General features: G+C 54.4%; 1 long non-coding RNA gene across 1 annotated transcript; it reads right to left on the minus strand.

Moving 5' to 3' along the window:
• Nucleotides 1–17,863: 17,863 nt before the first annotated feature.
• On the minus strand, nt 17,864–22,058 carry LOC138062031 (uncharacterized). The gene is made up of 3 exons (XR_011136008.1): nt 21,513–22,058; nt 19,416–19,513; nt 17,864–18,494 (listed from the first exon to the last, which is right to left on the minus strand). It is a non-coding gene; the product is annotated as an uncharacterized lncRNA (long non-coding RNA).
• Nucleotides 22,059–22,600: the final 542 nt, after the last annotated feature.

Raw genomic sequence — 22,600 nt, forward strand, 5'->3', positions numbered from 1 at the left:
AAGGACGTTGAGAAACAGCCTTGTTGAATACTTGTCCAGAAACTGAGACAGATCAAGAGATTTATCCTAATTTTTTTCAACATAGAACTTAATAGTAACAGACTGGGGAAATAAACTGTTAGGAATATTAATCCTCATGTCGGGAGGTGGCAGCGAGCAGAGCGCACCACGTTGCCGGCCGAGCTGGATCCCATTAGCCGTCCCCGGGCCAGAGAAGCGCAGCTCCGGCAGCAGGATGCGGCCTGCGCTGTGGGTGCTGTGCAACCTCGAGCATCCCCGACACAGCGCGGGCAGCCAGCTGGGGCTCCTCATCGCGGGAAGCCCTCGTCCACTATAGCATTTTGAGCTTGTTTAATGCATTGCAGGGAAGCGCTCCCAACCTCAGTGTTTTTAAGAATCCGAGCTTTTAAATACAGAAACCAACCCAAACCCGCCTCCAATAACAAGCCAAGTCAGAAGTGAATTAAACTGTCAGGCGAGCTTAATTGCTCTGAGCTCTCCGGGCTCATCCCCACTTTGGGGGCTCCCTCTGCAAGGCACCCACCTCTGCGCAAAGGTGTGCCTTGGGGAGCCCGGCCCGGCCAGACCTGACCCCGGGAGCGGCCGTCGGGGCAGCGCAGCTCCCGGCCGCTCCGCCACAACCTTCCCTTCCTCCACGAGAGGGAGCTGCCCGCCCGCGGAAGGGGGCCGCGGGCCGCCCCGGCTAGCCCGGCGCCGGCGGCGGGGAGCCCCGGGCGGCTGCAGGACGCCGAGCTCGGCGCTCGCCCCCTGTTACCGCTCACACCGCTCCGCGACGGCCCCGGGAGAGAGAACACCTGGTACCACGCGCGGGGGGATTTTTTTTTTTTTTCCCCTTAGTTTGGCTCAGACACAGCCAGAGTTTTAAACTGGAAAAGCAAGAGCATGGGAGAGCCGGTGCAGCCCCTAGCAGAGGGGGCTCCCGGCCCACGGCAGGAACCGCAAGCATCCAAGCTCCCCGCAGCCACGCGCTGCGTCCCAAGACGGGCCCGGCTGGGAAGGGACAGAGCAGGTCTGAGCACTGCAGTCACCTGCTGCTCTTGCTGACACCCTCGCTCAGCTGCTGCTCTCTACCAAGCCACACGCAGCCTCCCAAAAGGTGCTAATTGCAGTGGCTGCTGAGCTCTCCATGAGCAAGAGGAGGCTTTGACCTTCAGCTGGTAATCTCGCTCCCCAGCCGTGGCAGCAGCGAGCAAAACACTACAGGGCAGCCACAATTAAAGCTGGGTTTTGTGCAGCCTTACGAATCAGAGGCTGGCAAGGCCAATGTCTGGGAAGATTAAGAAGATTAGATTTTAATTAAAGTGCCAAGGAAGCAGCTGGCTGAATCTTTCGCTCTTTTCTTTCCCACCTGCTTGTGCCCACATTGCACATCACAGATTCTCCACATGTCCCTTGCAGTTGGAGCCAGAGGGAGCCTTGCATCACCTCTCCCGCTCCAGCGCTCTCAGGGGAAGGGAGCTGGGCCCTTTGCCCTAAGCACCTCCAGAGCAGAGATCCCTTTCCCGCCCTGAGCTCGGTTTGCAGTGCAGCACACAGCGTGGGGAGCAATACACAGGTGGGAGGCTACCGCAACAGCTGAGCGCAGCATGATTTTAGTCACCAAGCTGCTGTTCCCAAACATCCAATGATCAGAGTCTGGGCTGTAGCCAGTCAGGACTGTTATTTCAATGCAGAAATGTGTAGAATCTTTTAAAATTATTTCCTGGGCTTTTAAAACCTGTGCCAAGCTTGACTTTGCAGCTGTGAAGGCTAGAGGAACCTGAAGGCGCTGTCGTGCATGATCTCCTGCCTCCCTCAGGTCTCTCCATAGATCAGCTTCAGAGTCCCCAGTTCGTTTCTAAGCCCCAGACCTACCATCCCAGGGAAAGCGTTTCTAGTCTCCACTAAACCTGCCTGAAAAGAGTAACCTAAAAGAGAAAGCCCCGGCTCCAGTGTCCAGGGCCATTAGGCTGGGGGAGCACAGTGTATCTCACCCCCCGCCCCCACCACCACAGTAATTTATTGAGCTGGAAGTTGGTGCAAAAGACAAAAGGAATGAAATGGAAGGAAATCAAGGCAGATACCTCTGGGCTGCACCGGCTGTGTGGCCAATTGCCCCAAAAGGCCTGCCGAGCCCCCCTGCAAAAGCTGCCATTTTCATTTTCTTCCTCTCTTTTGAAAGCTGTGGAAGGGGAAAAAAAGGAAGTCAGATTTATGTAGCCTGGAGTAATTAGGGAGCCTCTGATTACTGCCATTCAAGGATGATGAGGACCGCTGTGGCTGGCTGAAGTTTGCATTTGGACAAGTACCACTTGTTCCACTTTGGGGCCACGTGCACTATTGTTGCACTGAATGTGCTATTACTGTTCCCAAGGCACGTCGCTGGCAGGAGGCAGGGAAATCGATTCCCTTCCCCGTCTCGGGGGAACTCTGCACAGAAGCAAGTCGCCTTTTGCACGCGGCCACAAGAAGAGAAATCCGGTCTTATGGTTGGAGGCACTGGGCAGGCCTGGGCACACCTGGCAGAGCCAACATCTGCTCTTGGGTGGGACCCACCACCTTATGGACCACCCTTTGACCAGGGTCCTTATATCTCTTGGGCATCGCGAGCAGCGTTTTCCCCCTTGGAGGGTTATCCATATTCCTCCCAAACAAGGGTGGGGGCAGCCAGGGCTGCAGATCCCACTGGAACCAGCTCCAGCAGGACCCAGATGTTGTTTGTGATCCTGGAGGACCCGGTGGCAACAGGGGCCACCACGGGTGCCCTGGGGAGGGGCATCGCTGCTGCATGAATAAGGCAGGAGGCTGCGATAAAGTTTCCCTGAGCGAGCTAATGCATTGATTAGACCAAATTGCCTCCCTTACCCTCAAGGAGGTAGAAATGAGCTAATCACCGTTTGTTCTCTCTTGATAGATGATTAACCACAAATTAGAATATTAAACATAGGACTCTGGGTACGCAAATTAACAGCTGAGAACTAAGCTAATTATTGGAGGAGCCATAAAACTGCTTATTTTTACTCTTGGCTTATTGTATGATTTTTTTTTTAAGGGAGGGGTGTCATTTTTAAAACTGCTTCCGCTGTCTGCAGCCAGAAGTGCAGCGCACAGTTGTGCCAGCCAGGTACACAGAGGAAACAAGTCTTGCACTTGGCTGCTCAGTTCCTCCAACAAGCTTTGGGGGTGCCCAGGGCAGGGGGAGCCCCCCGAGGAGCAGGCAGACGTGCTGGGAAGCGCCAGGGAGCGCGCAGGGCTGGGGCTGCAGCAGGCAGCACAAGTCAAGGACACTGGTGCAAACAGCTCCAGCTCTTGCTCAGGCACAAGTTTGCTCCATCTACCATAGATGATGCTGGTCATGAGCCATCCCCGCGTGTCCCCTCCCCAGGTCCCCCGTGCTGCTGCCCGGGGCAGGACACAACACTTCCCGATCCGGGAGAGCAGTGCATGACGCAAGGCAAGCCTGCCCCTCGGAGAATTAACTTTGTTAATAGCCCAATCATTTAAATGTAACTGGTGAACCTGGCTGGTATAATAAGGCTAGGAAATCTTATTAGAGATCAAATCAAAGGTTTGTGGGTGAGCACATGCAGGAGTGGGCTTGAATGCAAGACACAGGCTTGCAGTGGGAGCAGAAATAGGGCAAGGGCCTGGGTTTGCAGAGGACAAATATGTCCACCTATAAGGTGTGAGAAGGAAGGATGGATTTGAGGTTAGAGCCATGCTGGAAGCAGCATATTAGGGGTTCATTTCTATCCTAGCTGCTGGCTTTGCCTGCACATAACCCATCCTGCCAGCTAGCTGGAGGCTTGCTCCTTGCTGGTGGCAGGGCGAGGTGACCTGCCCTCCAACAGAGACGGGCAGGAGCTCTCGCAGAGCTGCCGCTGCGGGCCTCGGCGGCCAGCGATAGCTGCTTGCAACCAGCTCGGTGCAAGCACCCTTCCTCCCCAGTTTCGGTTAGTGGTGCCAAGGCAGCAAGGTGGCACGGGGCTGCAGGCAGGGTGTGCTTTGGAGTCTGCACCCTCCTTCGAAGGGGTCCTAACGTGCCACCGCATGATAAAGGGGGAAGAAACGTGCTGACAAAAGGCCAATTTAATTACTAGAATTGTTCTGATTACAGCCTGCAAACACTGTTATCTTGTAATTATTGCCAAGAACATGCCATTAGTACATGATTAAACACAACGTCTTGTGGGCTGCTAGCTGATTGTCTGATGCCTTATGAACTTAATTACTTCATGCTGATAGAAAGCAACTGGGAAGTTGGAGAACAGCAACTGCTCTGGTGCACCTGCTGGGAGACCCTGGGTGAAGATGTTCCTTAGATACATTCTTAAAGCTGTTCACTTGGGCCACATCCCGGGGTACACAGCGTTCCTAGCCCAGCAGCACCCTCGTACCTTGGTCAAGACAGGAGCTGGGTCAGGATTAGCACCTCAGTCCTTTTCTTGCTCCATTTGACGCTGCCCACCCCATTTTTAAACTCATGCTCCTGGCAGCAGCTTACAAATACCAGGCACCAAATCACTCCCAATACATTCAGCAAAGAGAAAACTTGAATTTATTTGCTGCAGGGACTATGTTTGTGGAAAGCTGGTGCTGGATGCTTACCTTCATTCCTGCCACAGCACTGTAGTCCTAGCCAGCAGGGTCTGGCTTCAACCAGGACAAAGCAAGAGGAGATCCTGCTCCTCATGGGGAAGGTCCTCCCTGCAACCACTGCTTTCTTCCCCAGGAGCCCTTGAAGGTGAACTTGGCATCATCTCTCCTCTCCCTCTACCCCAGGCCTGCTCACTGTGCCCAGCACACTGCCAGCTGCAAGAAGCTCTGTTTTCTTGCAGGAAAAATCAAGTACTTTTCTGCCTCAGGGACCTTCAGCACCTCTCATGCGCTGTCACTCTGCCCTGATGACAAGGGCATACAAACTATTCTTGACATCTCATTAGTAGGATTAATTCTCAGCCTCATTCTCCTCTGAGAAATCAGCACATCCCTTTAATGCTGCACCAGAGCCACACTCCCCAGCCAGGGGCAGGGCCAAGCAAGCAGGAGAGACTGGAAAAAACAGTTCTCTCCCTTTTTCTTTCTTTCTCCTCCCAGGGCCAGGCAGCAGCCCAGTCCTGCACACACCTCTCCTGGGGCCGTTTCCCACACCAGCACCAAGTGTTTCGGTGGCCTCAGGAACTCTCTGCCTCCTCTTTGTGCCCCTCCAGGTCTTACCTATGTGCAGTGCAAATCCTTCATGTCCCTGCAACCAGGGGACCCCAATCTCAGGCCTTCTGAGCACCAACATCAGGCAAAGTTTAAACAAAAATACAGCAGGTCCTAGAAGCAGGCTCTGCCAGCCACAGCACAGGCTCCTAGAAGGGCAGGCTGGGCTGGTTCGCCTCTACTTATACAGCAGCAGCCCAGGTGCCTGGGCTGGGCTTGCAGCAGGATGGGAGCGGGGCTGCAGCTGACCCTCGCAGGTGCTGCAGCACAACCTGCCCGCCTGGCTAATTGCTTTCAGGCTGATCACCTGTTGGACTTTTTCACACTGGTCTTCTGCAAATGCTTTGCAAGCCAGCAAAATTTCTGGCTTGAATAGGCCGGTGAGCTCCCTCTCTCCCCAGCTGCCTGTGGCTGTGCGGTGCACACTGTTTGCTTTGGGTGGTTGCAGCTTGCAATTAGGGGAGTTTCCGGCAGCTCCCAGCTCTGCTGGGACTTTGGCAGAGGAGCTGGGCCTGTGAAAGGCCCCATAAAGGAAAGAAAAACCCCAAGTCCCCCTTCTCTTCTATGTAGCTGACATTTTCATCTAATTAAAAAGTGCAATTCTATAACTGCTCCAAAATGGCAGGACAGGTATTGCTCTGAACGTAGGAACGGTGGTGTGAAGTCTTTGAGGTCTGGAGCAGCTCACGCCAATGACTTGCTACAGCAGCAACGCCTCAGTCTGTGATGGGAACAATGCTTCAAACAGAACAGCCTCAAAACCTCCACCCAATAACGGTGTCTTCTCATTACATGGCTTTGGGGACTTGTAAGGACTAGGGAGAGATTCTTTATGGAAGGAGGGAATAAGGTTTTCTTTAGAGCCAGAAGACCTGGGGTTTGCTCCTGGCCTGTCACTGATGGTTTGCCTTTCATTGCTGGCTCTTTGCTTCCCTACATAAAAAGTGAAGAGTTTTTTTTTTCCCACCTGCTGCTCATTAGGCTTGTCATGGGCTTGATCCTAGGTCGCAGGAGCTCCTTCCAGCCATTTAATGGGCTCTGAGTCAGATTTTGTTATTCCTATTGGAGAAAATGCTATAGAAATACAGATTACTGGTCTGTATAGGAAGCGGAAATCCTGCTTGCCTTGACACTGGATGCCTGGTGGGATCAATCTGTGGTATTTAGGGACAGCCCATCACCAGGGCATCTAGATGAGTTTTAAATATCCAGTTGCGCTGTGCCAGTCCGGGAGCTGCCATTGAATCCCTCCATGTCTCCCCAGCCTCTCCCTGCGGTGTCGGCGCGATGTGGATTTACCATCCTTCCTGCACTGCGCGGCCTAAGAAAAACGCTACGTGGGAGCGACAAATTGGCCCTGGGAAAGGCAAAGGAAAAAGGGGGAATACTTTGACGATGGGTCATTAGCCCAACCAGAGCTCACTAACAGATCTATGAATAAGCTATGAAAAGCACGAATTTATAATGGTTCATAAACATTTAATCCCCTTATACAGAGCATACGTATTTTTATATAGAGATGAATGGCTTGTGGAGCCCTCTATTTATGGCAGCACCGTCTGGGTAGGCAGCGCCGGGCTCGGGCTGGAGCTGGATCCGTGCGTGGGGGCAGGACCGGGCTTCGGAGCGCCCCGGCCCGCAGGGCTCTCCTGGGCTTCACTCGCGAGACTGCAGCTCCCGTCGCCTGGCTCGGCCCCGTAACGCCGGGCAGAATCTTCCTGGGTTTAGAAACACGAGGAAAGGTGATAAACAGAGAAAAGGAGAGGGAAAAGTGAGGCAGCCTCAGTTTGCAGGGCGGGCTGAGATGCTCAGCGGAGCCCTGATGCTAGTTGACATCGGTTATGGTTCGGGTCTGTAGTTTCCCGAGAGGTGTTTGCATTTCTCTTAAAAGATGATTTCTATTGTAACAACTTTGCTCCCATCGCAAGGCAGGCTGATGTCAAATCCATTTTTATGGCCTGCTGAAAATGCTTTTCTTATGTGGCCCGAGAGATGCCTGCTCCTTTCTTTCCTTCCTTTTTTTTTTTTTCCCCTTTATTTCCTGTCTTGCAGGAAAAGGAGAGAAAATCCCCAGCAGATTTGGTGTTTATAGAGTCGTGTTCGACATGAGCAAATCAATACAACAAACTGTACAATGTGATTCTGGGCCTTGAATAAACAAGGTCCCAGGCAATTTAGCCAGGTGCCTGTCATGTTCGGGTACCCTCAGGATCAGATCCTGAAATGAAACCAAAATGTCTCTTTGCAGGAGTTAATTACAGCTCTAAATTTCTCATTTCTCTTCACCGCCAGCGCAGTATTGTGTGTCCTGAGGTCACAGGCAATTTCAGCTGGGCTGGAGAAGGCCTGTCTCAGCTTTCATGCCTAGGCAGCACATTCTGGGTGAGGGGAGTGGGGAAACAGAGGCAAGCAGAGGGAGAAGGTGGCAAGGCGGACCCTCCTCGGGGACTCGGGGCTCAGCGCTGGTGCGTGAGGGAAAGCAATGCTGTTCGGCCAAAGAGCCACTCGAGGAGCAACCAGGGCCCCGGGCTCTGAGCCTGGCTCTGCCTTGGAGAGCTGCACAAGCCCAAGCGAGCTGCGTTATCCTGTACGCCCAAATCTCCCTGTCGGCATGATGGACAGTGAGCTTTCCCTCATGTTCACTGAACGCTTTGACATCTGGGGATGTCTGAAGATAAAGTGAGCTGTGGAGAGGGGTTGCCACCCTCCACAAGATGTGAAAACAGGTGGACATGAGCTTTAGGTTTGGCGCTGGCAGAATCAGATTTGCTGGTCGGGAGTCAGACTGGGCGTCTTTGGAGTAAGGTGGAGGCCCAGCGCCCCATGAAAGCTCCAGCAGAGACGTCAGCGGTGCCACGTGCGTAGGTGGAGGGCTCGAGGCCGTGCGCTAGGTTTGTGCTGTATGTGTCAGCAATCCGTGCAATGTGAGCAACAGTGAATTATACCGACAAAGGGGCATTTCCGTTAAATGGGAACAATTCTCACTAGTCACCAGCTTATAATAGGTGAGAGAAGCTTTTACCTGCCTCTCAGTCGGGCGTCCCTGAGCTCCAGCAGGAGCGTTGCTCCTGCATTGCCATGGGAGTAGTCTGTGGCGTTGTTCTTGCCCCTTCCACCGGCCGCTCTTGGAGCCCAGCGTTAGCCACCTCGCCTCGCCGGGCCTTACAGCGCTGCCGCGAGTGCCCATTCATTAATGCTTCCAAAGCACTTGGAGGTCCACAAATGAAAGGTGCTGTGAAGAGGGAAAGTGTTATTAAACTCATAGAGGAGCCATCAGTCATCAGGCCTGACTGTTGCAATATCATATTTCTTATTGACGGGATTAGCGAAGCTGAGCTCCCAGCCCGATCAATAGCCTTAATAATTCTATCAAGGTCGTGGCAGGTTTCATTTCCCTGGGTATGCTTTCCAAAAGAAACTCATTTCTAAGGCTAAAAAATCAAGGGGTTGCCTACGCCGTACACAGCTGACGCTCCAAGGTGAGGCCCCTGGCAGCGCTGGCGGGGGGAACCACAGCAGGCCAGCTGGTTTCTGCAGGAAGTCAAGAGGCAAGATGCCATCGGGGCGGCTTTGGGCTCGGAGACCGTGCTGAGCTCGGGTGCCCTGCCGGCCAGCATCCTCTGCTGCCTCCAAGCTGAAGCAGTGTTCGGCTTCCCCAGCGAGCTCTGACAGACAGACAGTTAATGACTGCGCAGTTAATGCAACACCTTTTTCATGTCCCTCACTGCTGGACAGCCTCTATTTTAGTCCAGAATATATTTCCATCTCAAACACTCTCAGATTCCCAGGGTTCTTGTCACTGGAAAATCTTTCTTTTCTCTTGCTTCTCGTGCTGCTCTTTCCTTTCTGCTCATGAAGGACAAGTTGTTCTTCAACGGCAGGGCAAGTGCTGGCCCTCTGGGTCCCACAAACGGGTGATTTCTAAAGCCGTATTGGAAACTGCCCCAACCCGGAGGCACGCTCTCCCCCTGCTCCTTGCAAGGGGCAAGCTGCTGCCCCCGGTTCTCCGGAGCAGCGGTGGGATTAGGGAGGAGAACGAGCAGCTCGAGCCGGAGGTGGTGGCTCTGCCTCGCTTCCTCGCGCAAGGACGCGGGGCGGTAGGAGTCCTCTTGAGTGCTGCTCTGCGCGCCGCGGCCAACCCTAATCCTCCCTCGCTCCAGGGCCCTGCCATTGTCTGGGCTTTGCGAGGCCCTGAATCGGCGCTCCGATCTTCCCCGTGTGCATTATTAATCCTGTATCTCCATTCCTGTGGAGATGGATTTAATGAGGGTAATTATGATTTGCAAGAGAAAAATCACTCAAGCTGCAAATAGTGCCAGCAGTTCCCCTTTTTATTTCTCGCTCTGCAACAGTGGCTCTGAAAGCACCAGGCAACACAGCGTTCCTACTTATGTCGAAAATGAGGGGCTGTGGTTTTACTCCTGCAAGGAGGCCCTTCTGGCTGGTTGCTAGACCAGGTGCTGCCGCTCTCTGGGAGGAGAAAGGCTTCCCACGGCAGCCGCCCGCAGGGTCGTCTGTTAAAGAAAGGGATGCTTTGGCTTTGCTTTGCCTGGTGGGTGAATTCTGCATGGACGCACTAGCTTTTCCCAGGGATCTCAGTTATATCGGCCTTTCTCATTTCTCCCCTGTCTTGGCACGGCTGCGAAGGTGTCTGTGTGCCCCAGGGATCACCGTAAAACCCTGGGTTCCCCCGACTCTGTGCCGGGCGAGCAGGTTGCCATCGGTGCGCTAGCAGCAATGAACACCCAGCGACTTTGCCAAAAGTTTGATTACAGTGGTCAAGACTATAGGCACAAAATACTTGGCAAGTCCAAACTCATAGATGTCTCACATTTATTCTTTTCTGTCCATCGCTTGTAGCCACAGCTGGCTAATCGCGCCCTCAGCCCATTCGTCCATCACCGTTGCACTGAGGTGTGCGTTCTTGCAGGTTAATTTACTTTTATTACAAAGAAAGCACCTTCAAAGACACAAAATCATCTCTGCCCACTGTTCAGCCAGATTCTATTTAAAGTCTAGCTCTGTATCTCTCATCTTATTTCAGGTCAGTATTTTGCCCTTTGTAGCATGAGAAAGAACAGTGCTTTGCATTAACTCCTATGCCCTGTGCATCGTTTACTTACTTATTTACTGCCTGCAGCCCATTAAATCTTGGATGCGTCAGCTGCAAAGCCCACAGTTCAGACACACAACAGCCACAGATGGTTGCGGGGGGGCTCTGTGGTGTTAAAGATAATTTTTTTTCTAAGTGTTTGGATCAAGATGGAGACGATCTTATAGTTTGCTTCAGCATGGAGGGATTTGCATGTGTATTACTACTGGTGCCAACTCAGTGCTTGTAGAGCCTGTATCTCTGCGCTGGTGTGCATTGGTGTAGGTAAGGCACATCAACACCCAAACAAACTCTGTCAGTAGAGTTACAGGAAAGGAGAAATATCCTTCTTTTCATAAAAATCCATCTTTCCACAAGGATGGATTGGAAGGGTGCACTCTGCTCCTCCCAGGCTCCCTAACAGTAGATAGCTGGCATGTCGTTTCATGGTGCTATAAATCCAGCTTCAGGTCTTCCAGTACCGGATAAAAAAAATGCTGAGGCTATATGCTGTTACACACTGATCCCATATAAATTCTGTTTTCCAGTTCAAATTTGCTCAGACAATTTTGACAGGATATGCTTGTATGACAGGTTCGTGAAGGATCAGGTATCATCAAAGCAAGCGATGGGCAGCGCAGGACAATTCCTGACATGTCTCGGGCTGTTTTCCTGCTGCGGTCCTGATTTGCTGTGCTCAGCCTAGGAAATCTGTGCTGCTTCTCCTCGAGCTCTTTTGACGCTAGGTGGGGAAAGAGCCCCGCGAATAGGGCTTGGTGGCAGCGTCTCGTGGTGCTCGCGGCCCTGCTCCGGTCGCTGGTGACCAAAGCAATGCGAGCGCACGTCGGGGCTGTCTGCGTGGCACTCACAAAATTAATCTGAATTAAGTTTAAAGTGGATTAGTTAAATTGCATGGATTCCTTTGTAGACACTCAGAATTAATGTGGCTGTGTTTCTCTTCACCTTATCTCACTTCCAGCCAGGGCTCTAATACCATTTGAATTAATCTCCCTTAAAAATCAGATCTGCAGCTTTTTCTAGATTCATCCTCCTGTTTGTTCCTGTGCAGACAAGCCCAAGACCAAGCCTGTCTGCCAGAGGACGTCTTCCAGAAAATCTTCACTCTTCCTTCTGTTAGAAGGTTTTTTCCTTAAAAATTTGACATGACGTGCCTTTGCTGAGACTTCTCCATTTACCTGATTTTTCAGAGACATAGCAGCACCCTGGCTAAGCTGGAGCTTGCAGCCGCCTGACGTTCCCTTTCAGCTGTTAGGGAGGACTCCAGCACGTACCTGAGATGCCAATGGCAAAATCCCAGTATCCGTTTTGACCTGACATCCCACCAGGGCATCAGGTGAATTTACCTTGCTAGCGGTCACTGAACAAAAGCCGTTGCTCCACGAGCATCGGGCAGGTCCTCACTGAGATTGAGAGTTGCGCTTTGCACCGTGCAGATCTGCTCTCACCTCTCCTGCATGCTCCCTCTGTTCAGCGTTAATAACATGTAGTTGTTTTGGGTGCATTTCCTTCCTTTGCAAGTTAATGTGAACTCTGGGCATCTCTAAAGCTACCAGTGTAAACCGTTTCTTTGGACTAATGAAGACGTTTATGTGCGTGCATGCCCTAGAGCCAGGGATTTATTGCCGACCTGCAGCTCTGCCCCTGCTTCCCCACGGACTCCCGATGCCCTCCAAGCCGGCAGCCTCCCCCAGCCCTTCCCGCTCCCAAACTGGCCTGCTCCACTCCAAAGGCAGCAGAGTGAAACCCTTTGCGTGTCCACAGCCTGCTTCTCAGGTGGGAAATTTCTATCTCCTTTTTATTTTATGGCTTGTCAGAAAAATAGATAAAACAAGAGGGGTGCCGAGTCCATTCTTATGTATATGAATCACTCCAACTGCTCTGTATTGATCTTGCTCTGTCTTACTTCTCCCAATCTGCTTGCAGCAGTTCTCTGGCTACCTGTGAAATCTGAACACTGGGGAGAGAGTGAGACCGAAAATGAATTGTATTTCTTAGAGCCATGGGATTTTCAGTGGATTTTGGCCAGGTTAGGAGCATTATTTTTCAGCTCTTTCCTCTTACAAAAGTAACCCAGAATATCATAACATTGTGCAACATCTGCAGGCTGTCATTCCTTTTAAAAGTCTGCACGCTTAAATGTATACATACACAGGTCTGCACATCCCCGCGAAGGTGCACCTGCGTCTGCAGCAACTTCTCACAGATGTGCACTCCCGCAAGGTCCCTGGGTAACACGCAGCCAAACTCCGAGAGATATTTCTGCGTTCATTTAGTACATCTTTGCTTATACATCCATATGCATGAACAGCCATGAATATGGATTGATATTTGCAGTCTGTGCATTACCACGTAGAAAGGCTGAACGCAGCACCTAGGCTCCTGGTTTTGTAGGTGCTGTTAAAAATGCCGAACAAAAGACGGTTACCCACCAGGAAAGACAGACGCTTGGCTGCAGCCAGGCAGGCTGCGCAGGGCAGCGGCGAAGCAGAGCCGGTTCACGCGGCGGCTCGCGGCCGCCTCCGCAGGGCTGTGAGCTGGGCCGCGGCTGTCACAGCGAAGGAGGCGGCGCTGGGCGGCGGGCAGCGCGCGGTCTGCAGCCGGGAGCGGGCAGCCCCTTCCCACCTGGGCGATGCCCAGCCCTGTGCGATCACACCAACGCATGCCCATACCGTGTCGCTCTCGAAAGGGGCAGATGCCAGCCCTGCCAGCCGACATGCACGCGCACCCCGACATACGGGTGCACATCCCTGTGCAGCATCGCCTAAAATAAAGGCATCTGCGGCGTACGTCTCTGCACGTACTTCACACTCCCACGTCTGCTGCAAGCCCGGACCCAGGCCTGCTCAACCATAAAGAGCTGTGAGGTGTTTTAAACTATTTCCTTCTCTTTACAAATCCTTTTCCTATTTTCTAATACACTGAACTATGAAATTGGGAGACCAAGTGGCAGGCACGTGAGCCCTCATCGTCAGGATCTTTCCTGCATCACGGGAGATGTTCAGCAACAGTCAGAAACATAGGAATACTCTCAACCACATTTTTAACTTATCAAACAGAAAGATTGTCAGCTACTTCCTAAAACTGCTATATTTTCATTTTCATGTTTGCTTTCAAATCAAGTTGCGGCTTCCTTGCGCTGCCGCCCTGACGCCTCGAGCTCGCGCTGCGCCTGCCCCTTGCAACCGCCCGCGCCGTGTCCAGGGTATATTTTACTCCCAGACCTCATGCAAGCTGTGTGGAAGTCAGGCTGAGCTCCTGGGGCTTATGATGGACGATTAGGGATAAGGGAAGCATTAATACATGCCTCCCTGAGAGCCCACGACAGTAGGGTCTCAGTACTAACAGCTTTTCCGTGGGAGACTTTAATGAGCTAAAGACGAGATTTGAACCTCGAGCTTTTCAGAGCTGAAGCCATGAGCTCCTGCTGTTTGCCCGGAGGAGTAACGTCACCTGCTGGCCCTGAGGACAGGTTTTGTCCTGCTGAGTAAATTGCTGATTAGAGGAGGACAAACACTGCAGCAGGGCTGGTTGCCGGGACCATGGTCTGGAGGTTGGGGTGAAAACCTCCGTGTTTGCATCCTGGTGTCTATCTTGGAGCATCTTTCAGTCTCGGTTCATGCACTACAGTTTAAATAATGCTTACTGAACCTGGAGAGGGGTGGGAGCAATTTGAATGGAGCTTGCAGGTACTTCACGAGTGCTCCAGGGAGCAAGACGCAGAATGGAAGGGGCTGTTTCTTTGCCAGAAGCCAGAACCTCGGCAGGCAGCCTTGAAAGCGGTGAAAGGATGGGTGGTGCCCCGAAAACGCTGTCTTTCTTCCTTCTGAACTAAGCTGGTTACTCCATGGACCAAGCACATTCCCCTTTTCCCTCTGCTCCCACCGTGCAGGTCCTCGCCGGCTGGGGCGTTCAGACCTAGCCTGGTGCTGCCCGGCGGCTCCAGCAGAGCCCCCCGGGACGCCCCCGCTCTCCCTTGCTCCCCAGAGCACCCGGCTTTCCCCTCAGCTCCGCTCTCAGCCTGAGCTAGTTGCTTTTTTCTTTTGACAGAAAACCTGTAGTGGACAAAAGGAGACATCCGAAACTCTTAAAAGGAGCCTAAATAAACAGATCCATAAATATCTGTGTCCCTCACTATTCAGCTCGCTATTGCACATGTTCTTGGGCGCGAGAACTCTCCTCGGCCCCTTCTAGCTTGTACATCCCTCATGGGAAACTGGGTCTTAAATCCCGCATCTGCTTGCTGGGTGAAGGAACCCTGTCCGAGGTTAGGCAAAGATTTGGCCCGTGGCCAACGCAGGATCAGGACTCGGGGTGAATGGGAGCGCTAGCACCCTCCCTTGGCAATCCTGGCCCTGCTTTGTGTCAGCCCTTGCACTAAGGGGGCAAATGGCACCGGCAGCAGAGCTGCTGGGTGCTGTATTGACAGCCGGGCCGCGGAGAAGGGTGCATTAGCAGCTCAATTTACCCCTGTTGTTCACCTGCCCATTTGACTAAATATATCTCCTAGAAAGGTGTAATTTTGTGCTTGGAGAGGAGACAGTGAAAACGGTATTTACTGGCCTCTGGTTTCCACGCACTTACATGGCAATTTATACACCCCTGAGCTGCGCATAGGGTGCCATCAGGCTGCCATTTCCGTTCCATTAGCCACCGCCGCTCGCCTGCAGCTTGTTGGGAGACAAGCTACTGAGGCACAAGCAGATGCTTCCACCGGGATTTTTTTTCCCCTTTTCTCCAGTTTTGCCACATGAAGAACGAACGGTTGCCCAGTTGGAGCCATTCCCTCATTTAGTCAGAGAGCCGCAGAGCGGCCGCGTCGCGCTGATGTCCAGGAGAAACGTTTCGGAGGTGCTAATTACAGCCCCGCTGTTAGCGCTGCGCGAGGCTGGTACTTAAGGCAGGGATGCTTTCGCTCCGTGGTGCGGGGATAACGCACCTCGGACCCGCTGCTCTCTGCTCTAATTGTAGAGGGCCCGACGAGCCGTTTAACAGCAACCTAGATGAAGGCAGGATGCAGCTCTCCGGGAATTAAGGTGCATGGGGAGAACCAGCCCCACGAGCATATTTGAGGATGGTTTTGGTGAGGCAGAGAAGAGCCTAGCTGTGATGTCCCCAGCACGGCTCGGAGGGTCCATCCAGTCTAACCCCGCGGAGCCAGCGGCTGATGCCACCCCACCGCGATGCCCCCTCGCCGTCAGCGTCCGTGCTCGGGCGAGCCTCCACAAACCTGCTCGCGGCAAAGTTTTCTTCTGCTTTTGTCGCGGGTCAGGTTTTCCCAGCCACCAGCCTGGGTCTCAAAGGGCTCCAAATCAATATATGATTTACAGGAAGGAAAGGGAGGTTTTTCCAGCTCTTTGGCTCAGTTAGGGAATTCTGCAACATGTTCAGCCCTGGCATCGGGAAGCGTCATTAAGGGGCAGCAGGCGTATGGGTGCGGGGACCCCAGGGAGAGGCTGGTAAATGAGCCAAAATAACACTGGACCACAAGAAAAAAAGTGAGGGAAGGCCGTGGAAGAAGACTACCATCACCGATGTGTCCTGGGCACGAGACAGGCTAACTTCTCGCTGACGAGGGCAGGAGAGTCGTTCCCGGGGGATCGTCGCTCGGCTTCAATGCAGCAGCCAGCCGCTCGGTTTCTGCACGGCCTTTTTGAGGGACCGTCAGGGCGCTCGCAGAGGTCAGAGGGGCTGACGGCTAGCAAACCTCTGCCCTGCTGAAGCGGAAAGCAGAGGCGAGCGCCGGGAAGCCAGCGGGGAGCAGACCCAGCCCCGCCGCCTCTGCTCTCCCCAGGCGTCGAGGCGAGACTGCGCCAACGCTCGCCGCTGGCTCCGCTCCCCGGACCGGCGTACGGCGGAAACCCATCATTTCCCGATGCCAGCCGCAGCTCGTCTCCCGGCTTCTCCTCCTCTCCCACACTGCCGGCCCTTTTCACACCTCGAGCAGAGGCAGCAGCAGCTTCACCTCCCTCGCAAGGTGGGAGCTGTGAACTCGTTTCCTTTCAAAGTATCACTAACGAGCATCGAGCATCCACTGGGCTCAGCGGCCCAAGGGGCCTGGGAAGGTTGATAAACAGAGTTTGGTGCACAGCTCCCCAGCCTCCCAAGGAAAAGAGCCTTCTGATTGCCTAAAAGAGATGTCTTTAGCAGCTGCTGAGCAGAGCTGATGGGGAGGGAACCAGGAGTTCATCCGCTGCAACGAGCCCTGGCAGCACGAGCCCTCGGTCGGCACCGTCTCCCGGCCACCGTGTCCGGGCTGGATTAGGACACCCGGTTCTGCTTCTGCGTCCCTCCAAGACCTTTTCCCATCCTGACCCCCGCATCGCTGGGGCACGGGATCAGGCTTGGGCTGCTGTAAAAGGCTAGCAAAGGATTGTGAGGAAGTATTTCCATATTGAGGTCTGTGCATCTCTAACAGTACGGGATGAGGGAAGTTTGCTTCCTTCCCTCCCACTCGCCCTGGTGCGTGGGAGGGAGGCGACTATCAGCATTTCAAAATTTAGCATTTCCTTCAGGCAACATCTCCATGTGGCGAGAGCTGCCCCATTTTCATTTCAGTGCAAAACCAATCCATTTGCAGAGGTGTCATAGAAATGCCAAGCTCATCCAGCTTGCAAACAATGAAAGACTTTGCGAGCAGCTTGTCCCTTTCACGCATCTCGGCTGCAGGTATTTCACGGAGCCGAGCCGGCGTGCAGTGTGCCGGTGAGCTCCCCGCGCAGCGCCTCTTCCCACGCCTGCACGAAGCTATTCCAGCTACATCAAGAGCGCGGGCTCGCAGCCCGTGCAACCACCCTGTCCGCTTGCAGGCCGTGCCGGTGGGACCCCTGGCACGTGCAGGGCTGCTGGACGGGGTTCAAGGCATCGCAGCCCCAGCTCACTCCCCTGCTCCCTAACCCGGGCCCCGAGCAAGCCTGCCTGGGCACCGACCTGCCACGCGCGTGTGGCCAGGCCCCGAGGCACAGGGCTGTGCAATGCGCCGCGGGGGAGCCCAGGCGTCCTGCCGGCAGCCCCACCACCTCCGAGAGGTGTCTCCAAACCCGGCTGCTGCTCGCCGGAGTGGATCTCATCCAGGGAGGGTGGAGAGCAGATTAAAACGCTGCCCGTTGCGCTGCTGTCTGCAGCGGGCAGGGCACCGCAGTCTGCGGCAGAGCCCTTCCCGTCCCGGGCACCCGCTGGAAACGGGAAAAGTGTCCGAGGAGCCATTCGCCACCCGCTCAACTACTGCTCGTGGTTTGGAAGAAGAAACAGCAAACTCTTTGCCTTATGTTGCTGCTGTTTCCCCTGCCTCTGGGGCATCTCCGCCTGCAGCAGGGACCGAGCGGCCAGGCCCCCGCTGCCAGCCTCGCCGCCAAGGGACTTGGCAAAAACATCATTTTTGAGGGTGGCTTATACGAAAGCTGAGAGATCCCGGTAGCAAACAGCATCTAGGAATGAACTGATTCTGTGAAATCTCCATGTTAGATGCAATTACATTGTACAAGCTGGTAAAAGCCAGGATTTATCTCCTGTTTGAGAGATAGCCTTTTCTTCCTCTGGTGTTTTAGCCATAAATCTTTATCCCTCTCATTTTATTTTATCATCATGCAAACAGTTTGGGGAGAAGGATATTTTAAATACTGAATTAACATACAAACGTAAAAAAAGAAAAAGAAAGAACACCAAAAGCCATGCCCCACAAGAGCAGCATAAATACGGAGAAAAATAATTGTGCATTAATGCTAATTGAAACAGCTAGGGCCCCACTTATACCATTTTGACTATGCATCAATTGAACAAAGAATTAATGGAACATTAAAAAAAAAAATCCCAACAAAAGAGCCCCCTCTTCTTTTTCACCATTAATATTGTTAAAATGTTTTACATTCTGGGAATAATTGTCAGTTTGTGAGTGAGAATTAACCCGTGAGTCATCAGATCATTGCATTTTATTATGATTAATAATTATTATTATTTTCACGTTCCCCAGAACGGTGCTAAACACTTCACTAAAGCAAATCAAGGCAGGCCCAGCTCTGAGGGATCTTTGCAGAAAAATATAACAGGCGCCATTCAGGATCCAGTGAAAGATCTTTGCTAAGTTGCTTCCTTGCCTCAGTTTCCCCTTTGCGAGCCGGAGATAACTTCTCTCTCGCCCTTTGCCTCCGTTCCTTGGGGCGCTCCTTGCCATCTGTGCCTGCAGTATGACAGAAGCACGTGCCTTAGTTTGCTCAGAAAATTTGGGCCAGGGCCTGCCCCGTGCAGACAGGGCCGCGGAGGAGCAGCTCTCCGGTGGCAGGGGGCTCCTTGCTCCCGCCGCCGCGTCTGCCCAGGTCTCGCTTCACCCGCTGCTCGCCCGGACCGGGCGTGCACGCCTGGGTGCGCTTGCAATCGTTTCAGTAGCCGACGCCGCTCCTACTATTGTTAAATTTCCATATGTGACCCTGAGGCCTAAGTATTCAATTAAAATCACTGTATAAATTACCGCATATGCTAATGGAGAGGGAATGAGTTCAGTGTACTGCGAAAGCCTCTGAAGGCATCGACGGCAGAGTTCACACGGCCTCCCCACAAGTAAGGGAAGAGAAGCCAGCATCGGGAGTTTAGGTGATAATTAAGATTTAAAGAAGAGCACCTTTTGAGAGAAAAAAAAATGGGGAGATTTCAGAAATAATGAGCAACACATGAATAAGCTATGAGTGACTGTGAAGAAAGTTGGTTATGGCTTTATAAAGAGCCTTAATTTAATTAAGGTGCAGAAGAGAGCTGTCTAGAGGCTGGCAGCTTGGTTCCCGGGAGGTCCTGGGGCTTCTCCCGCAGGGACCGTCACCGGCAGATTTTCTTCTGAGCCTCTGCTTCAAGCCAGGCATGAGGAAAATCCCAGAGCCAAACCCCACGAGGAGCTGGTGCACGTTACGAGGCACCAGAGGCTTTGCCAGGTCAGGCTGCGGGCATGGGGAGGGCGGTCGGACCACGGGGCCATTTGGCCCAAACTGCTCTCTCGGGCCCTTCTGAAGATCTGGCTCCTTAAAAATATCAGGGGTTGCACAGTCAAAATTACCAGCTGCTAGTAACAAGTCTGGCCTTATAATGCTCTGGCTTTGCTGATCCCACTTACCTGGCACGGGTAGGCACATAAACCGCACTCAGATCTTCAAACTAGTGGGCTGGGCACAAACCCCGGCACACGGGGAAACCTCTGGCTCTTCCAAAGTCCTGAAGAAAGAAGACAAAGAGGGATGTTTTCAGGCTAAGATATTTCCAGTGCGGCGTGGGGGTGGAAGCCCCAGATCAGCAGATGTAAATCGGCAAAGCTCTGCTGAAGGCAGCCACGTGGCATTGATTTACACCACCTGCATCTGCTCTTACGGGGTTTTTTTATTTTTTTTTCCCCCTCCCATCTCTAATTTCTCAATTCTGTGAATTATTTTTGCATTTAATTATTCTCCTCAGACATTCAGATAAAATATTCCACCCCTGCCTGGCATTTCCCATTGGCAGGGTGACTAAATCCTGGCCTCCCTGCCGCCCTGCGCAAGCAAGGGCTCCGGCGCCTGCCTCCTCCGGCCAGCCGCCCCCGGGGACCTCGCAGGCTGGATTGCCGCTCCTTACAGCCGTAATACCTCGAGGCCAGACTACGTTTAGGGAAGGTAACTAGGTTAGAGAGAGAGGGGAAAAAAAAACCCAACCAGAGAAGCTGGCACGTGCACGTAGGCTAAGGAGGCTACAAGCTTTAATCTTCACGGTGATAAATAGGAAAGAAGCAGAAAAATTTGCCCTGTCCGGTGTTCCTTGTTGGCTGTATTCTTTTTTCTTTCTTTTCTCCTCGTCACACCTTCCCGTTTCCGCCTTTCCAGGGGTTAATGGCTTCACAGCTCCCCGCTTCTCTTGTCCCCCCAGCTGCTCGCGCTATTCCCCTTCTCGAGCCGTCCGATTGCGTGCCAGCGCGACCGCGGCCCTCTCCCCGTCGCCCAGCCGACGGCTGGCCCGGCGGCGGGAGGGCCGAATTTTGGGGGCATCCCCCGGGGCTGCAGCAGCAGCACCTGCTCCGCGAGCTGGTGCCGCAACCGGGAGCCGCGGCGAGGGTGCAGATGCTGCTTATCTGCTAGCAATAACCCGAGCCCAGTTTCTGCTGCCTGAGCTGCTGAATTTCGGTCGAGCTGCCGGCACGCTGCCGAGCGGGCGCCCAACTCCACGGCGCCGGCAGCGGGGAAGCAGCCCGCGCGTGCTTGCGGCGCTCAGCCGCGAGCGAGCGGTGGGCGCCCGGAGCCGCGCCGGCCTCGAGGCTCGGCCGCAGCCCAGCCATGCGGGCTCACCCCGGCCCTGCTACCTGGGACCGAGCGCTGCCCAGGGCCGCGGCAGACGCGGGCTCCAGCCCAGCGGTGGCTGCAGCTCCCCAGAAGGCTGCGACGGTCTTCGGGTGTCTTCCAACGGACCAGCCACTGAGGGCGGTGGATGCAAACTGTGTGATGAAGCCAATCTCTGCCTGCCTTAAGCAGGCAACAAGCAGCCTTGGAAAGTTTCCAGCTGAGCCACTGCGCGACAAGGCTAAATTTGCTTGCTTTTAGGAGGCAAAATGCACCCCCCTGCCCGCAGCCACCTCCTCTGCGGGTCTCACCTGGGCCGCCGTCCGCCAAGGAGAGGCGAGCCCCCTCGCTCCTGCAGCCGCGCAGCGCCCGGCTCGGGGGACAGCGGGCAGCAGCCCCGGCGCCCAGGCGTGCGCCGGGCGGAGAACAACCGGCTCTTTCCCCTGCCCGGGCAGCCGCGGTGCGGCCCTGGCAAGAGACAGACGCGCGCCTTTCCCAGGGCAGCAGGTCCAAACAGAGACGTCCTCACCCTGCTCGCGGCTCCTGGCCCGGGAAAGACGCTGTTGGAAATGGGGATCGCGGCTGTTACGCGAGCCAACGCGGCTCCCGCGTACTCTGAGAGCGTCCCTTCGAGCCTCTCTCCAGTCTCATCCCCCAACCTCTCCTGCGGGATCAGTTGCGTTTCGTGTCCCCCGCAAGGCAGGACGCAACCGCGCAGACCCCAGCGCGCAAGGGAGGCGAAGCCGGAGCTCGAGCGAGGCAGGAGCCTTCCCGAGCCACGGGACGCGGCCGAACCCGCTGCGCCCAGGGTGCCGGCACACCTCCTCCCGGCAGCCCCGGCCGAGCCACGGCGGGCGCGAGCTTGAACCCGCCTCTGTCCCCGGACCCCCGCAGCGTCGCCCACCGACCTCCGCGTCCCCGTGGCCGTGCTGCCGTTGCCCCCACCAGGCTGGCGTGGTGGTGGTGGTGGTCTTGGAGCCGCTCGATGGGTATTAGCCTAACGCGCTGCGGCGGCGCGCGCTCCCTCCCCAGGCAGCCGTGCAAGGAAGGGTTAATGCCTCTTAAAATTAGCTCCATATGCAAAGAAGGGGACAGCTGTTTCCTGTTTATAAATGACATAACGTTGATTGGGCCTCCTAATGCCTGCTCGCTGCAGAACTAATTAGCTACCAGACGCTGAGGCTCAGCAGACGCGCGGACGGGGTCTCATCCCGGCAAGGCAGCCGCCACGCTGGCGGGGCCGCGGCCGACGAGGGGGCAGAGGGAAGCCGGGGACGTTTGGGGACGGCCCAGCAGTGGCACTGGTTCCCCGAGAAACCTGAACCACAGGGCGCAGCGTGAGCGCACGGCCTCGCTCTGCTGCAGCGTCCAACCCGCGGCACCGCGCGAGGGCCGCGGCTCTGGAGACCGAGCCCTCTGCGGGGAGCTAGCCCCGAGTCCTTTGCAGCAGTCCTGGCCCGCAACTCCTGTACGTGTCTCGGTGACACGCGGACGGGTCTGGCCTGGGCGCGAGCCGCCAGCAGAGGGAACATCAGCACCAGCAAGGCTTTCCACGCTGGGCTCTCGGGCTTGCCACGGCTGCAGAACGGGACACAAAGAGAAAGAAATCGCTAAACCCAGCAGAAAGCAGATTTTTTAAAGCCAATACCTTCTGGGATTTTGGCACCAAATAGTCAATAATTCAGTAGTTATTTCCTTTCTGCCGCTGAGTGTCACTGGATACACCTATTGCGCCCGTTCAAACAGCACCCGAGCACCCCAGCTGCACTGAGCCCCCCACAGGAGCCGTCTGAGAGCTCTTAGCGCATGGCAGACGTCGTGCAATGCAATCTATTGGCACCTTCTTTGCTTGTGGGTTGGTCCATTTTGCATTGCCTGAGCCCAGGAGCACAGTCCCGCACCGTTCCCGAGGGGGAGCCAGCGCAGGGCAGCTTGGGAAGCCGCTGCCACCCGATGCTGCGTCTGAGCTCGGAGCATGTGAGGCGAAAGCAAGCTC

The sequence above is a fragment of the Struthio camelus genome, chromosome 23 (genome assembly GCF_040807025.1).
Source record: "Struthio camelus isolate bStrCam1 chromosome 23, bStrCam1.hap1, whole genome shotgun sequence".
Classification (NCBI taxonomy): Eukaryota; Metazoa; Chordata; class Aves; order Struthioniformes; family Struthionidae; genus Struthio; species Struthio camelus.